General features: G+C 44.4%; 1 protein-coding gene and 1 pseudogene across 2 annotated transcripts in view; both read right to left on the reverse strand.

Annotated features, from left to right (window-relative positions):
- Nucleotides 1–19600, reverse strand: part of LOC149350013 (ADP-ribosylhydrolase ARH3-like) — a 101333-nt gene that overhangs the window by 35632 nt on the left and 46101 nt on the right. The window lies entirely within an intron of this gene.
- Nucleotides 13490–14414, reverse strand: LOC149350014 (uncharacterized; annotated as a pseudogene).

Consider the following 19600-nt stretch of genomic DNA (forward strand, 5'->3'; position numbering starts at 1 on the left):
TGCAGCGAGGTCGGCCCGCCACTGGCGCGCGCCTGCACGTTCCCCGCTGAGAAAGGCACGTGCAGCCCATCTCACGTGTGTACCCGCCGAGACTAAGATCTCGGGTTTGGGGCGATAAATGCTGGGGATTTTTCGCATTACACTGTATTACAAGTGCACACACCAGACGTTCTTTCGAACCATCATGCACCCTGTAGCCCTATGTTTCCGCGCCTTCGATGACCGGCACAATTTACTTCAGACTGCGAACATCGGTCAAAATGGCGAGCTCCAGCAGTGACGACCACGTCTTGAATCGCGCTGTTGAAAAATTAACCTTTTTTGAAGTGGTGAACGGCGAGCGAGATCTTCCAGAAACACTGTGAGGCAGTGCTCTATGCTTTACTTGGCAGTCAAGTGCTTAGTAACCGCAGTGATAGGATAGCTGTCGTTTGAAAATTGCGACGGAGAAGGACACTGTGACGTAGCTGTGTCCACGAACTCGTCATGCAAGATCGTCGATGTTGCGGTGGACAACAAGTGGAAATGTCATATAGATGTGTGCATGCCGCTGTCCACTCCACATGAGGAAGGCTTCCAGAATATGGCTGGCATGAAATCTAAAGCAAAACAAAAGCGTCAAAGCTTGTCAATAGCTGCCTTGAAGCGTTTCCGCACCAACCGGTAGACTTTCTTTGGTCGGTCCGTCACACAAGATGAAATGTTGGTGCGCCATTTTGACCCAGAAACGACGGAATAGTCAAAACAATGGAAACGTTCCAGCTTTCCCCTCCCAGAAAAAAAAAAGAAGTTCCAACAGGGCGCACGTGTGCGGAAATTCGTCGCATAAGCTAGGCGGTCTCACAATCGTTTCTGCGACATGGATACATGGATACGGATAAACTAACAAGCACGCATGTCGGCATTCCCGATCGCCGCGAACGGAACTTAGTTCCCCGCCCACAAATAGGCAAAACTGACAAATCGATTAGCGACACGCGTATTCCGCTGTTGCACGGTATGACACCCTAATAGAAAGTCATGGCCCTTGAGTGAGCTCTCAGTACAGTTATTCCATGTTTATTCCAAGTGCCCCGCCGCGGTGGCTGAGTGGTTATGGTGCTCGGCTGCTGGCCCGAAAGACGCGGGTTCTATCCCGGCCGCGGCGGCTGAATTTCTTTGGAGGAGAAATTCTAGAGGCCCGTGTACTGTGCGATGTCAGTGCACGTTAAAGAACCCCAGGTGGTCGAAATTTCCGGAGCCCTCCACTACGGCGTCTCTCATAGCCTCAGTCGCTTTGGGACGTTAAACCCCATAAAACAAACATGTTTATTCAAAGTAATTTATTCTAAATTATCCTAAGTTCGTTTCTATGGAACTCTTTTTTTTTTTCGGTTTATTTTTTGTGGAAGGCCCGTTGCCGGTGTAGTAGCCGTAACCAAATCCTCTCGCGTTCACCTGTTGACCAGCGGAAACATTGTACGACAAGGGCACGGAATGCGCGCGACGCAGTCGGGCTTGGACCGCTTTGACCTGGGCATGAAAGCACACATGGCATGCATAGCGAAACACCAACCGCTGTCATTTAAAATCGGGGAGCTTTCCGCTCTAATCGGCGCGGGCACTGGATACTAACGCATACAATGCGACGTGAGAAAGACTGCCGTTGCTTATATACGTTTATATAGAAAAACACTCCTCTATAATAGCCTGATTCACAGCACTAATATGTTCCAGAAGAAATGACTTGCTTTCACAACGTAGCTGCTAACATAATGTTTTGGCAGAGTCTCATAATGTTTCTCTTCTCGCGAAGGGCCATACCAAGAAATTATAGACAAGCGCATTTTTAAATCGGAAATAGTTTATGAATGCAATGTTTGCATATATCGTAAGAGTTCACTGTAACAATCGTTATATCGGCAGATCTCCTCTCGGTAGGCTTGCATTTTTTTTTTTTTTTTGCTTTTGACGTTTTTGCTACCGTCAAAAACGTTCCCCATTGGTTTTCAATGGCAGTCTTACCTACCTACGCGACGCGAGCGATGGGAAAACATACAAGAAAGATTGTGCTACACATCGGAAGAATGGACGATTACCTTCAATATTTCGACAACAGTATACTTCCAATATTCCGCAGTTTCCTCACAATTAAAACCGATGTCCAAGAATCCTGGACTGAAGGTTAAGTCTATGTTATTAACATGCAATGCGCCTTCGTCATTTAAAAAGCGCAGAACAAATCTTTCATCCAGAACTAGCTCGCAGCAAGGTTCGGAGCCCCAGCCACATAGTTCATCACACGTTAAAGGCACGCCCAGCCGACGCAACATTTTAATTAACCTGTTAGGTCACTGCAAAGTACATTAATCTACAATGATAACGAACCTCTTCGCAACACGTCGATTAAGAGAGAAGCCGTCCTCTCTCATTAATCACCCTCCCAGCTTAATGAGGCTGAAGAACGATGAACTGAAGCGTCATGCCAATGAAAACAGGGTATCACCAACAGCTGATAGGGGACGCCCGAAAAGCCTGAATTACAAAGCAGTAGCTAAAGCAGCGCATCGCTGTAATCTTGCCGCCGACCCTATGGCACTAACAAATCATACGTTGCATATTTTGCATCCCCACGAGCTGTCTAATGTAAATTTTTCACACTATCAGCGCAATATATTCATGAAGAGAAGCGAGAGAAGTGATAAGTTAGGTTTTCATGTTCTTTAAGAATGCAGCTCACCAAATACAAGAAGCCAGGTATATACTTTTATCGTTACTGAGCTCTTAGACAACTAAAAAAAAAACCCTGAATGCATAGAAAAGCATGTAAATACGTACTAACTGACCGAAATCACGCTGCAAATCTGCAGCGCAAGATGCATAAGTCATTTTTGTAATCGCGGTGGCATGATCACGCTGAAGGGAGGGAATACAGCAATGAAGGACGATAAACACTTCCAGAACTTAGTGTGTGAGCAGTAAGCCTGTGTTTACAAGATGTTTTGTGACTATCGCGAACAGCGGCGCTTATGTTTTGTGACCTCACCCTCCCGCGTTGTGTAAGTACCGCTCACTAAGTTTCGCCATCTACTAGCCCAAACCGGTAAATTGGAGATGTTCTTATTTAGCGCTCTTGAAAACGCTTTCAAATAAAGAGACTGCCTTGGTTTGGCAAGAGCGCATACAAGTGCCCTAGTGCACACAGTTCCCACTCTTCTTGTTCACTGAACGTGCCACCGCTACTACCTTCCTCACTACGCCGCCAACTATGAAGTCTTAATCCCCCATGAGCATGTCGATTAAACCAGCTGGTGCACGGTATGATCCCGCTCACGACTGCCTTGCTTTTCTCTCTCTCTCTTTTTTTTTTTGCGGCTGCATGTTTCACGCACGCAAAAATAATATTTGAAAGACTGTATAAAAAAGGCCACTACGTAGCCGCTTAAATCATAATTGATTTTGATTTGTACGTATACCCGGACCTTCTGATATCTGCAATCAAAGATGTCACGCCTTAGCAAACAGTGAGACACAAACAAGCTGCCAATTCCATCACTAAATTAAAAAAAAAAAAGCCTATCCGGCCAGCTGCCTTCAGCTCTCGCCGGCGTGTGTTGCCGTTGGACGCTCTCGTTGACGATCTGCAAGCACGTTACGTGCCAAACTCCAACAGCGTACACAAGACGCGCCGCCATTAGAATATCCTATACCTACCCTCAAGCAATTGTACCGGCAAGTTCGCCGCGTCCGAATCACAATAGAATGGACCTTTGATGAATTAATGTTCATGCGAAGAAAGCTTTCCGAATTATTCAACAGCAATCTCTCTCTCTCCCGTGGATTAGTAGCCAGAGAAACAAACATGGGCGCCCAAATTATAATTAAAAACAAACAGTGGCAGCGAAGCTTAGCTACAGACGTTCGTCAGTTCCCCTGGAAACCGAAGCTCTGAATCCGAGGGTGAACGCTGGATCGCCACCAGCAGCCCTTGCGATGCGAAATGCCGGTGCAGCGCAACCGGTCAGCGCGGACAGCCGCCCACGTCGCGCTCTTCACAGCTCCCGATAGGTTGCAACAACTCGCTTTTTCGCATCTCCGCGTCACCCACTAGGTGCGGAAAGGCGGAGGCGGTATTGGCGCGCTTCGAGTGAGGCGAAAGGTATCCTTCGAGGAGTTGGCAAGTGAGAAAGCAAAAAGAGAACACCCAAGAAGCGCCGTCGGGGACAAAGAATCGATCAGCGGGCGCTTTCAATCAATCGCCCCTTTCACACACCCGACATGCACTAGACAGGGCAAACACAGATCGGGCCATCTCGCTTGCACTCCTTTTGCGACCAGCGATGCTCTTCGAGGAAGCCGGCTGATCCAAGGTCCACAGAAGGTGGGCCCGGCGTTCCCTTATCTCCGAGAAGCCCAGCGCCGTATGCAGGGCCGCCGGAAAAATTGCGCAGGAACCCCTAGGGCGCGCCACGGCGCCGTTCCCTTTGAAGATGGCTCTCAGCTCCTGTGAAAACTTAATGGACCAACGCTTTCGTAAGGGGTCAGAACAGCGAGTGCCGCTTGAATTTCCACAAGATGAGGTGTCTTTCGGAGGAGATCCTCCTTCGAGTTCCATTACGTATCTTTGCTTTTAGCGAGAGATAAGAAAAGAAGAGGAAACCCGGTGAAAGAAAGCTGTCACGCGTTTTTATCGGCGACCAGAAGAGACGCAATCGAAAACCGGTGTCCAGGGACATCGGCCCTATACATTCAAGGCCGCCTGAAGAAGGAAAGGCAGCGGACTAACCCCGTGCACATGGAGTGCGAAAACTGAGAATCTGGCAGAAACAAAATGACAGCTTTTCTTGCGCAATTCAGGAACTATGCGAGATTCCCTTTAGTGCCAGAACGACAAAAAAACGAAAGTTAGAAATTGCAGCAGTTTACAGCACTCCTTTTGCGCGCATTTACTTGAAAGGAACGCAACGTCGTACTTACAGCTTGCGCTTCCCCGTCGACAGCACTTCGTTGTCGATGAAAAGTGCCAATTAAGAAAGTACTACGGAAAAATATCGTCTCAGTGTTGAACTATTAGCAGAAATGTAGAGCAGCTGAGGACGGCAGTTGTGTTTGACGCTTAGACCTTCGTTATAGGGTACTGTTGTTACTGCTGCTGTTGTTAATGTTGTAAAATCTTGACTAATTTTGCTACAACCTTAGTATGCGAGAATGTACAGGCTTTGCTAAGGCAGCTTCAACCTCAAAAGTAAATTTAATGTAGCTAATTTAATACTTCCCATCACAGACAAAGGAGAAGAAATTAGGTGAGGCCCGAAAGAATTAAAAAGAACAGCGAATATAGCGCTGCTGAGAGGAAGCGCGAAAAAACGATGTCAGCAAAAGCACATAGCGGCAAAGAATGTCACACAGAACACGAGGCCTGCTCACACTCCATTGAGAACAATGTCCCGGCCTAATGTGGCTTATTTGAGAGCAGAAAGTGCAGTAGTGCATGCATCGCAGGCGGAAACTCCATCGAAGCGACAAGTAGCAAGTATAAGTGCTTGACGAAGAGGGCAAAACGCAAACAATTTTAAAGGATAAAACATTTGATGTCACAATCAAAGAGTTTTACAAACTGCGAAATAGACTGCAGATGGAGAATTTTCGGCGCTTCGTTGATGCGATAAAGCCGCTGAAATACAGCGGCCCGAAAGGGAGCCGCACGAGTCAAGACCCAACACACGGCTCCTCGCGGTCCGCCCGGCAGGTCCAATTAATTTTGCTGGCAGGTGCGGCAGCCGACAGATTTATATTACGAATCGCCACGCTGGGACGCGCGGAGAGTTAGTAGCGGCAGCGTGGGTATTAGCTACACCGTCAGCGCCCACGATTTATTGCGCGTCTCATTTAGATTCGCTCCTTTTTCCGCCGACGTCCATGTAAAAGCTGAAACTACGCGAACGCGGGCGAGGCAGAGGCCGCCAGCCGTAGCCAGAGACAGAACGGGAGCTGGTCGGCGTATAGCGCGGGGGCCATGACAGCTGCCACTTCAGCAGCTTCGCGGGGCTCCCTCGCGAAAAGCGTCTGCAGTGCCGCCCAGCGGTGCGTTACGGCACGCCTTCCGTTCCTTTGTTGTTGTTTTTTCCTCCCACTTGCACCCGGAGTGGAGAACATAGGGAGGGGATGCGCACTGCGCGCGGCGTGGAGGAGGGGAGCTACCCGCGCTGGAGAAGAGGCGCCCACCAAGGAGGAACAGAATCGCCAGCGGAGCGCCGCAGTGGAGGTCTCCGGAATAATTTCGACCTTAACGTGCACTGGCATCGCACAGCACACGGGCGCCTCTTGCGTTTCGCCTCCATCGAAACGCGGCCACCGCGGTCGGGTTCGAACCCGGGTACTCCGGCTCGGTAGCCGGAGTACCCGGGTTCGAACCCGACCGCGGTGGCCGCGTTTCGATGGAGGCGAAACGCAAGAGGCGCCCGTGTGCTGTGCGATGTCAGTGCACGTTAAAGATCCCCAGGTGGTCGAAATTATTCCTGAGACCTCCACTGCGGCACCTCTTTCCCTCTTTCTTCTTTCAATCCCACCTCCTCCGTTCCCTTACGGCGCGGTTCAGGTGTCCGCCGAGATATGCGAGACAGATACTGCACCATTTCCTTTCCACAAAAACCAATTTACTAATTTACTAGCGCCGCAAAGGATGGGCCGACTGCCATACCGAGATAGACGCCGCCACAAAAGGCGTTGTTACCCTCCACATTAACGATACACCTGCGGTCATCGGCACTGTTCGTTACTGCAGAAAACGTGAATATGGCGCGTAAAGGAGACGTGTCGTTAGGTACAAAGGCTCCGAAAAAATGGCCTCAATTGCAAGTATGAAAATATGTCATGAACCGTGAGCGAAAGTATCCTCGAGAAAGAAATGCTCTTAGCATCGCGAAGGGCAGTTAATCTAGCTTTCTGTTCCTTCTGAGAAAATTACATTCGGAGAACTGCGTTCAAATTTGTGTTGAGATTATAATGTCGAACCTTGGTCTACGAAGAGAATGTGTGTCACCTTATCACCGCGGCTGTCAGCGCATCACCCCGGACGCCTAACTCACGATGCAAGTGCAAATTCCTGTAGTTAATGCATCAGGAAAGAACGACATCTCTGTCTTAAGAGCAAGAGCTTCGCAGCGCAGACCCCGCTATCGCGAAAGATGAGCACGTTGATGCTGCCGAGCAGGGACGCTAGGACGACGGCCAAGTGTTATGGGAAAGATGAGATGACGAGCGAATTCAGTGACAAATGCGGTGGCGATAGCATTATCACAAGCGAAATCGCCGATAAGTGAAAGCCACCCAAAGCTGTAGCACAGCACTTGATTAAAGAGGACTGATACACGACGAAAGAGCAGAAGTGCGCAGGATGGGTTTCTCGCAGAGACGCGATAGTTTATACAGAGTAGGAAGCTATCAAAAATGCCGAATAATTCAGTGCGTACACCCCATCTTGGTGTCCAGAGAGACTGAAAGTTTTCATTATTGCGTTTTTGCAGGCTATAGCTCGTTATAAGCATAACAGATCAGAGGATCTGTGTTGATGCTGATAAAATATGACGCCACACAGTATATGACGTCACACAGCATGTGAGCAAGGGAGCAGGAGGAACGGAGTGGATCGCATTAGAGGATAAGTGGGAAGGCGAATGTAGCACTTGAGAAAGCACGAGGAGGGGGAGAGGGAGTTCGAGGCTCTCTGGCATCGGAGCGAAAGTGATGTCTCGTTGCCTAATCGATTACTCCACTTCTGAGATCTTCGGCTGAGTGGGTAGGCGTTGGGCGTACGGGAGTCGCATAGTGAGGTGAGAGGATTCACCCATTTCCACGGCGTCGGCCCGTACGGAACTTTTCAGAGAAAAAACGGGGACCTGCCACTTAGTGGCAACCATTTCACCCGCAGGATACGCCAGAGACACTTAGAAATGTTGGCCTTCTGTTTAATGCGATGTCTACCGTTCCAAAACAGTAGAACAGGGAAATATGAAGAAACTTTCATCGGCTAAGAAGAGATAGAAAGAGAGCAGCATGAATAAGGGAACAAACTCTGGCGTTAATGATATCCTAGCGGAAATAAAGAAGCGGAAACTGACTTGAGGGAGGGGGGGGGGGGGGGGGGGGGGCACGTAACTCGCGGGACTGGTACCCCACAGCCACGCGGGCTGACCGAGTGGACTCGAAGGGAAGCGAAACGTATTTGGGGCGGCAGAAAATCGGGTGGGGAGATAATATAATTGGCTGGAATCACATGGCAGCAGCAGGCGCACGACAGTGCCCACTGGAGACCGATGGGAGATGCCTGTGCCCTGTGGTGGACGCATAAGCTGGGCTGATTATGATGATCGCAGTGCAAACAAAAGAAAAAGATCACTACGAGCACATGCTGCCTGAAAACACTGGCGGTATACGCTTTATTTGACCTGATAACACAATTTCTCGTTAAATTTGCAGCAATACCAATGCGCTTGAAGGGTAATACAAAATAATATTATCGTTAAAAATTGATCAGTGCATGCGAAAAAAATGAGCGATCAAGTTTGGCTGAATGCGGAAAGGCAATGCGAATGAAACAAAAATGTCTTTACGCAAGAAACATTAAATGTACAGTGTCCAAGGCTCCAACCATGTGACGTCGGAAAGTCTGCAAATTGGGAGTGAAAGTCTCAAAATTGCACATCTCCTAGATTGGAAGGCAGCTACTTGCCACCAAGCCCCCCCCCCCCGACGCCAGAATTATGCATAAACAGTGTGGTAGAGCTCGGCCACTTTGAAGCAGAAAGCGCAAGAGCCCAGTGGTTTATGCAAAAGGCTCGGGCCGACACTAAATTATGCACCATATACTTGAAGTACGCCCAGAAGAGAAAAGCAGGTGCAAGCATTATTAAAACTCGGAAAACAAGATATCCTCCGCATGAATATTTGCACATCAAGAGGCAGATGAAAATTACCCTTTGTTCGTACTTACTGCGGCTGTCCTGTACGGAAACTCGATAATGAAATCCCGCAAAAGCTAAGAAATTCCGCAAGAATTCAGAGACACGTGAATACAGATACACGTGCACACTCGGAGGCGAACACAAATTGAGCGTCGTCGCAAAAAGGCGGTCATAGTTGTCAGCCTCACCGAGCTTCGAAGCCGTTTCAGAACTCTGCCTGCGCAGTCATGCCAATGCGCTCTCGAAAACTTTGGGGCCGACCAATGCGCGAAACGCGGCCAAGGCACGGCGCGTACCAGGCTGCAAACGCAGAAAAGGGAGAGAACGACAACGGCGTTACTGAGGAAAGTAGTGCGTTCTAACCAGTTTCGAGCCATAACTAACTAAGCCAGTTGCTGCCAACTTATACAAAAAGATTTAACGCCCCCCCCCCCTCCCCCCCCCCCCCCCCCTCCCTATATTTAAGAGCTATCCGTCCCGGTTAGCTCAGTTGGTAGAGCGACTGCGCCGGTGAAGCGGTGGTCCTGGGTTGGAATCCCGGAATAAGACAAATTTTTCCTAAACTACGATGAATGGATGCCAATGAGCAATTACTCCCTCATTAGAAAACCAATTCCACATTGGGGGATTCCCCTAAAAACATTTGGCGAAAGATTCTCGGAGAAGACCGATGCCAAGATAAGCACGTAGCCCCACCACGCCGACCGAGCGCTTTAGAGGTCTCGTCGTAAAAACGAAACTTCTCCCAGTCAGCCACGCGGCAAGTCATGCCTCACGAATGTGGGCGACCGTTATCGGCAGCACTTCAGCGAACCGTCATCCTACGCGCTGAGGAGTCGATTAATTGAGCGGCAGCACCAGTCAAATTCGGTATACTCGGTGTTTAAGCGTACACTTTCCAAAATTTTCAAAAATGGACTTTTTGGGGTAAAATTTGGCTTTTGCGGCATAGCATTACCATTAACATCAACATTAGCATTAACTTTTAACTGATATAGTTAGGCGCCTAGTTGCAATTAGAGGTTTGTAGCCAGTTGTTAGTAATAGCCGTATCAGTCTTACAATTTCGAGAACGCGATTACCCTTGGCGCTGTGGCTCGACAAAATTTGACTTTTTCGGCTAGTTACGAGCACTGGAGGGGTTGCTTTGCCTGCAAGCTTTCGAAAGCGCATGCATTTTCGCACGATGCAGTCAGATTTTGTCGAGCCACAGCGGCGAGGGTAACCGCGTTTTCGAAATTCTAAAAGCTCATATGCCTATTACTAACGACGGCTACAAATCTACTTGCAACTAGGCGCCTAACTCTAGTACTTAAAAAGTTAATGATTAACATTGAGTTAACCAGCTTACTACTTAAGACCATTCACCGGTTTTCTGGTGTCCGCCAATACTGGTAATAAATACTATGCCGCAAAAGCCCTATTTTTACACCCCCAAAAGCTTATTTTTGAAAACTTTTGAGAGTGTTCGCTGATACACCTGGTATGTCAGAAACGGAAATACAGCGAAGAGGAGCGGCTTTTTGCACGCGATAACAGTCCAAACCTTTGCGTAAGGCGGTGGAGAGTTACTCCCATTAAACCTTGACTGCCCAGTGGCGTACCGTTCTCGCGCCGTGTACTCATTACTGCACGGAACTTGCATACAAAGTTAGATGTCAAAGTGTTCTCAGCAAGCGCTTTCCTATAAAAACGTTTAGCATCCCTTTGAGGGAAGCTGTGTGAGGAAAAATGGGCCACGAATGCGCGACTGCCAGCCATAGTTTAACAACTCCAGGCCACTGATTTTCAGACAAATTGTGCGGGAAAAATAGAAAGCCAAAAATTGGAACAAAAATTGTGTTCCCCCTGGGCCTTCCATTTGGTTCAAAGCCTTCGAGCTGGTCTCTCCCACAACTCGGATTAGCTGCCCAAAATGGACCGAATGGTCATTGCTTCGAATTAACGGCGTACTGATTTCTAATATTTTAGCGACTCTAAAAAATATTCGATATTTAATTCTGAATGAGGGCACGTTGGCTACCACAATGTGGAGGTAATAATTTCTTTTCTTGGATTCCTTCACGAATTGGCATTAAACGGTTAACGAACGACATCGGTGACGCTGCAGACATGAGGTGCTTCTTCCGAACTTTACAGGGACGAAGTGAAGGCGTCCATTTCTCGCGTCTTTTCTTCCGCGTTCTTCGGAAACAAGCTAATTGTGAATTCTGGGGTTTAACGTCCTGACATCGCAAGGCACACAGGCGTTTTTATTAATATCGGCTTCATTATAATATGACCACTGCGACCGGTATCGAACACGTAACCTTGGGGATCAGGAGCCTAACGCCAAAGACACAGAGCCACATCGGCGCGTATACTCACAAAGCTCATTGCAAGACAGTGCCTAGCCTTCCTATCTCTAAACATGTGAACAACACTAAGCACCCTTTCGAAAAAATTCAAGTAACTTTACTGGAATCAGGCTTCAAGACCCATCATGAACACGAAGTTCGTGAATCATTTTTTATACACAAATTTAATACTGTTTCTTGTGGTCTCAATGAAAATGTTGGGAAGCTGATTTGTCTGTCGTCATAACCGCAACACTTTATAGTATCATGCCGTGTTTCATCTACACTAATCATTTTCGTCCTCTTTTTACTGTTAGCGCCGCTTTTTTCTTTTTCTTTTTCTTTCTTAGTAAACGGCTTATCTCTGAAACAGCACCGCATCTTAGTACCATACCCTTTCACAAGAGGCGTTGTTTAATCAAAAGTGGTATTCACCTGTGTTCTCATGCCTGATGATTTTATTATTATTATTTTTATTTATTTATTTATTTATTTTTGGTTGTTGTTGTTGTTCGCCTTTTCTTGTGGATTTGAGCTACGATCAAAACATTTTTCTATTATTTACATTTTTTTCACAATGTGATTGCAGTTATCCTCCATGATGATTTACTAATTTTTGACTGTGCTTTGTTGACTACATTTATCATTCACTGGCGATTCATACTGAGGTGTTTGCCGCTGCGATGCGCCAATCAGAGTGTTCCCTCCCCGCGTACATTCCCTTATAAACTGTGTCTTTTGCCTGTACCCCATCACTCTGACGAAGGCCAGACCCTGGTCGAAACGTTAGAATAAAGTTGTTGTTCTTCTACCGTGTGTCAACCGAATTAGGTTTATATATATATATATATATATATATATATATATATATATATATATATGGGCGTGTTCAGATAAGAACGGTAATCGAGGTCCCATGACCATTTTTTGTTTTCAATGAAATTTTTATATATGGTGGGCAAATGTGTCCACACAAAGGAATGAACCTTAGTTTTGCAAGAAGCTTCGTAGTTTACTCGGAAAAAAATCGCATGTCACAAGAGGTGGAGAATGTCGTTTTTGGCACTTCGCAATGTTGCAAGTTTGAAGCCTCATTCCATGCACAAAAAATTTTTTCCGCGCATCAGCATTTTTTCAGAACTTCTTTACAACTTGTACAATTCGAGAAAATAAAAAATGTTTTCTTGCTTTTGAAATCTTCCGAGTAAAAAAAATGCAAACTTTGCTTCTGGAGCTATGCGGTGCAAAAAACGCACTTTTCAGGGCAGCCTTAGGCCAAGATGCCTAAAGATCTCCCCACTGAATATTTTTCTCAGTATTTTTCAGCTGTTTTTACTTACCTCAAGCAAGTTCTGTTGCTCTAGACTTGACAGATAGTTTTCAGTACAGTCTCAAAATTGGCCGAAGTTCAAAAACGCCAAAAAAGTGACAACTTTGACTTGGGTTTAAAAAAAAACATCATCATCGAATTTTGTTAAAATTTGCCTGAATAATCCTCATTACATGATAACTTTAAGGCACTAGAAAAGTGTTGCATTATATTCTTTTAAAATACAAAAATAAACACAAAACTGAGTTCATGTTTTTGTTATATAGAATTGCTTATTACTGCCTCTTAGAAATAGTGGCTGTCAGAAATTTGATTTAGCACTCATTGAACGTGGTTAAATTTTATTTACCCCAATATCCGAACCATTCTCAATGCTTATAGAGCTTCTATTCGCTTGTTAGCGGCGCTCTTAATGCGTGAAAATGGGAATAAATTCGCTATTTTGCCTGATGTCATAAGAATTGGCTGGTGGCGGTCAAACGTTGTTTGTATTCTCTAATTTATTCGTCGTACGGTCTATTGGTATATATAATCGATTCCTTAAAGATATTCGATCATTTCTTGGTTCTTAGAAAAATTTTTATATATAAAAGTTAATATTAATGCCTTCCTCAATTCGGCGTTTTCGAACCTGCCTCTATTTACCTCTGTGTTCAATGGTTCTACAAGGCACTGTCAGGAGACAAAACGTCGTCTCTTGAGGGGAACGATTTATCTGCAGGGTTTTTAATCATGGGGAGTTTTAATCGGGAGGCAATTTAAAAATTTCATGCCGCTTCATGTGCACATTGCAATTCAGAAAATCGTAACAAGAAATGAACGGCGGCAGTTGATTTCGGTTTTGCGCACCGTAAATTGTCCAGCACGAAGCACTAACCAGATCACAGTCCCTTCCATTCAGAAGCAGCGGTGGAGGCCACGTAGGATGCACTTCCTTCAGTTGACTGAACCTACTTCCACAGGTGGAGCGTCTGAACTCCAGGCACTTTCTTTGCCATTTTCCATTGTTCCTTCTTCACTTCGCGAAAGTCTGCAAGCTCCCTCTGTGGCAGCTCCAGAATGGTGATGTTCTGTAGTGTTTCTTGAATTGCGTCTACGAAGCCTCCGGCTCTGTGTATGGCCTCATTGGCAGGCTTCTGCAATCTGTGGTTTGATGCTCAATGTTTCACTAGCCCACCAACGCCGTCGCAAGCATTTTTGCAGTGTCCAGAGGCCGAAAACATCAATATCGTCCGTTGACATTCACTGCACTGCAGCTCATGAAACTGGTATTTATTCCTGAAGTGAGCGGGAGCCCCGTCGCTCAAATATATTATCTTGGTGTAGATTGGCGCGTTTTCTTCGAGATGTGCTTTGATTTTCGACAGAGCCAAGCATGCATGAGCGGAATCATGAGACATACCGTCGAAATTAACGGCGTAGTTACCAGTCGATTTTCTTGTCATGACAACGCAGGTAAACACGGTTACCTGCTTTTTCTGCCAATAGTACGCTTGTACTCAGTCTGGAAGCACAACTGTTCATTTTTTGGCAAAATCAAAATGTAAAACAATTGCACCTCTCTTGCAGCTGTGCGTTTTTTCGTGTATTGCTCTTGCGTGCACAGATATAATATAGTTGTAGGGAATGCATTTCATGGCCACTCTTTGAAATTCTCTAATAAACGATGAAGCGGTCAGAGTTTTTTTAACTAGCTCGCCGTATTCACATGTAGCAATCAACACCTCATCCTCGCTGCTCATTTCAAAAGTTTCCAAAGTGAAAATGGCATCATGTGGATAGTGGCACAATTCCTGAGGAAACATGACGCAGCATCACACCATCAAGCATCACAACACAACTTGCGGAAGCCTGTAAGTGAGGCCATACACACAGCCAGAGGCTTCGTAGACGCAATTCAAGAAACACTAAAGAACATCACCATTCTGGAGCTGCCACAGAGGGAGCTTGCAGACTTTCGCGAAGTGAAGAAGGAACAATGGAAAATGGCAAAGAAAGTGCCTGGAGTTCAGACGCTCCACCTGTGGAAGTAGGTTCAGTCAACTGAAGGAAGTGCATCCTACGTGGCCTCCACCGCTGCTTCTGAATGGAAGGGACTGTGATCTGGTTAGTGCTTCGTGGTGGACAATTTACTGTGCGCAAAACCGAAATCAACTGCCGCCGTTCATTTCTTGTTACGATTTTCTGAATTGCAATGTGCACATGAAGCGGCATGAAATTTTTAAATTGCCTCCCGATTAAAACTCCCCATGATTAAAAACCCTGCAGATAAATCTTTCCCCTCAAGAGACGACGTTTTGTCTCCTGACAGTGCCTTGTAGAACCATTGAACACAGAGGTAAATAGAGGCAGGTCCGAAAACGTCGAATTGAGGAACGCATTAATATTAACTTTTATATATAAAAATTTTTCTAAGAACCAAGAAATGATCTAATATCTTTAAGGAATAGACCGTACGACGAATAAATTAGAGAATACAAACAACGTTTGACCGCCACCAGCCAATTCTTATGACATCAGGCAAACTAGCGAATTTATTCCCATTTTCACGCATTAAGAGCGCCGCTAACAAGCGAATAGAAGCTCTATAAGCATTGAGAATGGTTCGGATATTGGGGTAAATAAAATTTAACCACGTTCAATGAGTGCTAAATCAAATTTCTGACAGCCACTATTTCTAAGAGGCAGTAATAAGCAATTCTATATAACAAAAACATGAACTCAGTTTTGTGTTTATTTTTGTATTTTAAAAGAATATAATGCAACACTTTTCTAGTGCCTTAAAGTTATCATGTATTGAGGATTATTCAGGAAAATTTTAACAAAATTCGATGATGATGTTTTTTTTTAAACCCAAGTCAAAGTTGTCACTTTTTTGGCGTTTTTGAACTTCGGCCAATTTTGAGACTGTACTGAAAACTATCTGTCAAGTCTAGAGCAACAGAACTTGCTTGAGGTAAGTAAAAACAGCTGAAAAATACTGAGAAAAATATTCAGTGGGGAGATCTTTAGGCATCTTGGCCTAAGGCTGCCCTGAAAAGTGCGTTTTTTGCACCGCATAGCTCCAGAAGCAAAGTTTGCATTTTTTTTACTCAGAAGATTTCAAGAGCAAGAAAACATTTTTTTATTTTCTCGAATTTTACAAGTTGTAAAGAAGTTCTGAAAAAATGCTGATGCGCGAAAAAATTTTTTTGTGCATGGAATGAGGCTTCAAACTTGCAACATTGCGAAGTGCCAAAAACGACATTCTCCACCTCTTGTGACATGCGATTTTTTTCCGAGTAAACTACGAAGCTTCTTGCAAAACTAAGGTTCATTCCTTTGTGTGGACACATTTGCCCACCATATATAAAATTTTCATTGAAAACAAAAAATGGTCATGGGACCTCGATTACCGTTCTTATCTGAACACGCCCATATATATACCGGGTGTCCCAGCTAAATGTAGCCAAGCTTTTAAAAAACATGGGCTGCCCAAGCCGTCTGAAACCAAATGAGGATTGTTTAGAGTCGCGTGACCTAGTCTGCAGTATTTTTTTGGTTCCTCAAGGTTGACTAATTAGTTAAGCTTAATTAGCTAACTTTTTAATTATTGACTTGAGGAACAAAGTGTCAATGGAAAAGTTGCAGATCGCTTTGATAAACAGTTTACTGAGACATTTGTAGCAAAGTAATATTTACGTAAAGTAGTTTTTTTTACCGGCCTTTAACCACAACTCGCACAATAAGAAAAACCTTCCACATGACAGCTGTGCCACTTCAACGTCCCAAGTCGCGCCTTAAAGAATAAAATCTGTTTTTTCTGAAGTCCTCTCTTCGATGAGACTTTGGGTGCACATTGGGGCAGAGAAGTGAGCGAGCAGCTGGTCACGTGACAACTTTCTTTGAAGGCCAATAAATGAAGCTACGTAAATCGTAACTTGACGGAAACAGCACTTCTAGCGGCTTTTCGAGGCGATCTAAAACTTTTCCTTTGACACTTTCTTCCTGAAGTTAATAATTACAAAGTTAGCTAATTAAACTTAACTAATTAATTAACTTTGGAGAACGATAAAATACTCAAGACTAGGCCACGCGACTATGAACAACCCTCAGCTGGTTTCACTGGACTAGGACACTTCGCCTTTTTAAAAAGTTTGGTTACATTTAGCTGGGACACCCGGTATATATATATTGTAAGAAAGACAGTTGGGGTTTTATGCCCTAACTATATAGGGTCTACTAAGGGTCTAAGGGTCTACAAACGGATTGCATTTTTTTTTAGATTTCAAGAAAGCGTTTGATTTGGTACCTCATGATTTACTACTGTATAAATTATCTTTGATCAAGATTCCAACTTCCCTTCTAAACTGGCTTCAATGTTACTTGCAGGGACGCAAACAACGTGTATTGATTAATGGGTCCCAGTCTGATTATGTTCCTGTATCTTCGGGGGTACCGCAGGGGACTGTTTTAGGACCTCTGCTGTTTCTAGTTTATATTAATGACATTTCTAAATATATGACCTGTAAAATACGTTTATATGCTGACGATTGTGTTATCTACCATGTTATTAACAGTTCTTCAGATTCTTGTCACCTGCAGTGCAACTTGGACCGCATACAACAATGGTGTTTGAAGTGGCAGATGTTTCTGAACCCAATAAAATGTCAGTTTATTTCTTTCACGCGCAAGCATCACCCTTTCTTGGCTGAATACAAACTAGATTCTACCCGACTTTCCAGAGTTACTAACTATAAATACCTCGGCGTTTACTTTTCGTCTAATCTCACCTGGAATGAGCACGTCGAGCACGTTTCTGCTAAAGCTTATGACATGCTAAATTTTCTAAGAAGAAATTTTAAAATGGCACCACTAAAAGTTAAAGAGCTTCTTTATTTCACCTATATTCGGCTAATATTAGAGTACGCTTGTGTTGTTTGGCACCCCCCTACTTTAAATTTAACAGACATGCTTGAGCGTGTTCAGAACTTTGCCGCTCGGTTTGTCTCAAGTAATTATGATTTTAACAGTAGTGTTACTAACATTAAACAAACGCTGGGATGGGAGCTGTTACGGAAACGCCGTACCAACTCCCGGTTAGAAATGCTGTATAAAATCTTTCACCGAAAAATAAAAATAGATAAAGAAAATTATTTGCTTCCACCGCATTTCAGGTCAAACAGACTTGACCATGGGTGGAAGATTAGAGAAATTAAATGCAAAACTAACACCTATCAAAACGCATTTTTCCCATCTACCATTCATGACTGGAATCGCCTGCCCCATGAAATTGTTGAGTGCCGTTCAGAGTCTATGTTCCGCGCGTTGCTGTCGGATGTATGAGTGCGCAGTTGGCTTTTTTTTTTTTTTTCGTCATGTCTTTTTGTTGTGTCATATTTCATTCATTTTGTACTTGCTGTGTCATGCCTTGTTGTATTGCTTTTTTTCTCTTCCTCTTTTTTTTTTTTTTTTTTTTTTTTCTGGCCTATTCTTCTGTTAGCCGCCGCGGTGGCTCAGCGGCTATGGTGCTCGGCTGCTGACCCAAAAGACGCGGGTTCGATCCCGGCCGCGGCGGCTAGAATTTCTTTGGAGGAGAAATTCTAGAGGCCCGTGTACTGTGCGATGTCAGTGCACGTTAAAGAACCCCAGGTGGTCGAAATTTCCGGAGCCCTCCACTACGGCGTCTCTCATAGCCTCAGTCGCTTTGGGACGTTAAACCCCATAAACCAAACCAAACCATTCTTCTGTTATGTATCCTCATCCCCCCTGCAATAATGCCTTCGGGCGCTGCAGGTATTTCCAATAAATAAATAAATAAATAAATATATATATATATATATATATATGGGCGTGTTCAGATAAGAACGGTAATCGAGGTCCCATGACCATTTTTTGTTTTCCATGAAATTTTTATATAAGATGGGCAAATGTGTCCACACAAAGGAATGAACCTTAGTTTTGCAAGAAGCTTCGTAGTTTTCTCGGAAAAAAATCGCATGTCACAAGAGGTGGAGAATGTCGTTTTTGGCACTAGGCAAAGTTGCAAGTTTGAAGCCTCATTCCATGCACAAAAAATTTTTTCCGCGCATCATCATTTTTTCAGAACCTCTTTACAACTTGTACAATGCGAGAAAATAAAAATTGTTTGCTTGCTCTTTCAACCTTCCGAATAAAACAATTGCGAAATTCGCTTCAGGAGCTATGCGGTGCAAAAAAGGCACTTTTCAGGGCAGCCTTAGGGCAAGATGCCTAAAGATCTTCCCACTGAATATATTTCTCAGTATTTTTCAGCTGTTTTTACTCACCTCAGGCAAGCTCTGTTGCTCTAGACTTGGCAGATAGTTTTCAGTACGGTCTCAAAATTGGCCGAAGTTCAAAAACGCCAAAAAAGTGACAACTTTGACTTGGGTTTAAAAAAAAACACCATCATCGAATTTTCTTAAAATTTGCCTGAATAATCCTCAATACATGATAATTTTAAGGCACTAGAAAAGTGTTGCATTATATTGTTTTAAAATACAAAAATAAACACATAACTGAGTTCATGTTTTTGTTATATAGAATTGCTTATTACTGCCTCTTAGAAATAGTAGCTGCCAGAAATTTGATTTAGCACTCATTGAACGTGGTTACATTTTATTTACCCCAATATCCGAACCATTCTCAATGCTTACAGAGCTTCTATTCGCTTGTTAGCGGCGCTCTTAATGCGTGAAAATGAGAATAAATTCGCTATTTTGCCTGATGTAAGAATTGGCTGGTGGCGGTCAAACGTTGTTTGTATTTTCTAATTTATTCTTCGTACGGTCTATTGGTATATATAATCGATTCATCAAAGATATTAGATCATTTCTCGGTTCTTAGAAAAATGTTTGTATATAAAAGTTAATATTAATGCGTTTCTGAAGTCGGCGCTTTCGAACCTGCGTCTATTTACCTCTGTGTTCAATGGTTCTACAAGGCACTGTCAGGAGGAGACAGAAAAAACGTCGTCTCCTTAGGGGAACGAT

The sequence above is a fragment of the Amblyomma mixtum genome, chromosome 3 (assembly GCF_055824585.1).
Source record: "Amblyomma mixtum isolate Tamu chromosome 3, ASM5582458v1, whole genome shotgun sequence".
Classification (NCBI taxonomy): Eukaryota; Metazoa; Arthropoda; class Arachnida; order Ixodida; family Ixodidae; genus Amblyomma; species Amblyomma mixtum.